This window comes from Megalops cyprinoides, chromosome 9, assembly GCF_013368585.1.
Source record: "Megalops cyprinoides isolate fMegCyp1 chromosome 9, fMegCyp1.pri, whole genome shotgun sequence".
NCBI classification, from domain to species: domain Eukaryota; kingdom Metazoa; phylum Chordata; class Actinopteri; order Elopiformes; family Megalopidae; genus Megalops; species Megalops cyprinoides.
Genome location: NC_050591.1, coordinates 34,246,102 through 34,248,337, shown reverse-complemented (window position 1 = coordinate 34,248,337; position 2,236 = coordinate 34,246,102).

Below are 2,236 nucleotides of genomic sequence, written 5' to 3'. Positions count from 1 at the left end.
CGTGGCCGTGGCGGCGGGGCGGGGGGGGCGGGGTTGAGGAGACGCGGCTGGCGGTCGCGTTTCATTCGGCGGGTTTGGTGTCACTCTCTGTAGCGGTAGGGGCTCAGCGGCGGCGGAGCCGAAAACGCCACGCCCCGTGCCGACTCGGTCGCGGGAGGCAGCCCCCGGCCGGCACTGGGGGGGGGATTGGGGGGCTCGTTGAAGGAGCAGAAACAGCACCGTTTGGGCCCTGAACCTGGGATCCAGGGGCTCGGGGCGGCTGGGAACTGTGTAGGCCCGCGCCAACGAGATGCACTGAAGAGCAGCCACCAGGGCCGGCGAGGCCCACACCAGGCAAGGCAGGCTGCGGCTGTCTATCGAGATAACCCTTTGGCCTTACGAGTTCTGGACTCTGAACGGAAGAGAAGCTGGACATTATCATTTGAATAAAAAAGAAAAAGAATAAAAAAATAGCTTTCCTCTATTTTTATCTTCACACAACCCTCAATTCTTTACAGAGAGAAGGAAACCATGGTGATTAAAAAAACATAATAATAAAGGTATTTGAGAATGGTAATTTCAGAGGCCTTTCTTTAAGATTTATCACTTTTTTTTTGGTTTGTTTTTTGTCGACCCCTATGATCGCAGGGTCTTGCAAGTTCACATGCGTGTTCTAAACATGGCGACCCCCCCGAAGGTCACAGAAGTAGTGTGGCGTGATAGATGAAGTTAATCTACACCTGTGTCACTTTCTGCCTCTGACATGCTTCTGTCTGCTTCTTTCCTCTCAGCATGTAGTTCCTCCAGCAGAGCGCTGCACAGCTGTCTTCTGTTCATTTTGAACATTAAAAAAATGCTGAATTTTTATGTGACTGCTTTTATCCCTCACAATTATGCTGTGAATTTTACAAAAGAAGCAAATTGTTTTCCCTTTGGGTAATTTATTGTACCAAAGCTGTTCTTTTATAGCACATAGATGTCTGTAACCAATAATGTAGCAGTTCTGCACTTTGACACAAGGTTTATCAAGATTTTTTTTTCCTCCAAATGTCAATATAAAATGGCTGTATCTATTGCTTTAGCAAAACTGAAATTGTCGTTGAACTCAGTACATTTACTGTTAGCTGTATCCTGGACATAATTGGTTGTAAAATCCCCCCCCCCTCCAAAAAAAAAAGGTCTTTATTCATTAGTAGAGTTTTCTTTTTCCGCATTGACTTGAGAGACTGATGCGGATTTTGGCAGTTGCTCCGCAGGTTCCGGAGTACCGCGGCGATGGTTTCAGGCAAGATCTTCTGTTCAGACAAGGCAAAGAAGAACAACACTTGCTCATCTTCCAGTGCAGTTAGGCTTTTTTATTAAGATGTGTTACGCCTGCATATTACAGTGGGGACCGCTGCTTAAAGTACTTTATCCAGTCAGTGCGGCACTTACAGGAGCACAAGATGTGCATGAATCACCTTCAGTCTAATGATGCAGGCGTGAGTAAAACCGCATCGTCTGCAGCCCTACCTGCTGCAGGTCCAAGGGTGAATCGCCTCAGTTTTCTAATTCCCTATGCTGCCACAAATTGAATTTGGTAAAAGTTGTCCTTTTACAGGAAAAAGAAATGTCCTTTTTAATTCCTCTTCCTGACTGATTTCCCTCTTAAACTAGTACGGTGACAAAACAGGAATTTTGAAGTTTACGCTAGTAACAAAGCTGAATTGAAAGGGTCACAACTGCGGTGGTTTTCATAGCTGAAGGTGTGCTTTAAGGCCCTGTAAAAAGGTATGCATGGGCTTGGTGATTTCACTTAGAGCATGTGCACCTCACCGATCACCTGCTTTCAGTATCTCAAATTTCATGGCAGTATTCAAAGCCTTTTCATAATGGGGGTGGGTGGGGGTGGAATGCAGGTTGTGGTTTCGAGTAGACTTTGTTATTAGTTCTTGCACCATAGTTGTGACCGGTGCCACCAGCTTGCACAAAGCCACACCCGCTTCTGTCCAAGGACGAGTCGTGTATGTGTGTGTGAAGCGTGCACGCGCATACACCCCTCACTTGGCTGAAACTAACGGAGATATGGAGGACAGCTCACGGCACGCCAGGGTTTACCAGACATCAGGTCATTTTTTTTTCATAGGTGTTAAGCGATAAAAAAACGTACTTTACTGATAGTTGTATGATTCATACTGCAATGTTCCAATTCTAAGTAAAAAAAAAAAAAACACAGAACACAGCAGAGGGATAGACCCCACCGGATGGCATCTTCTGC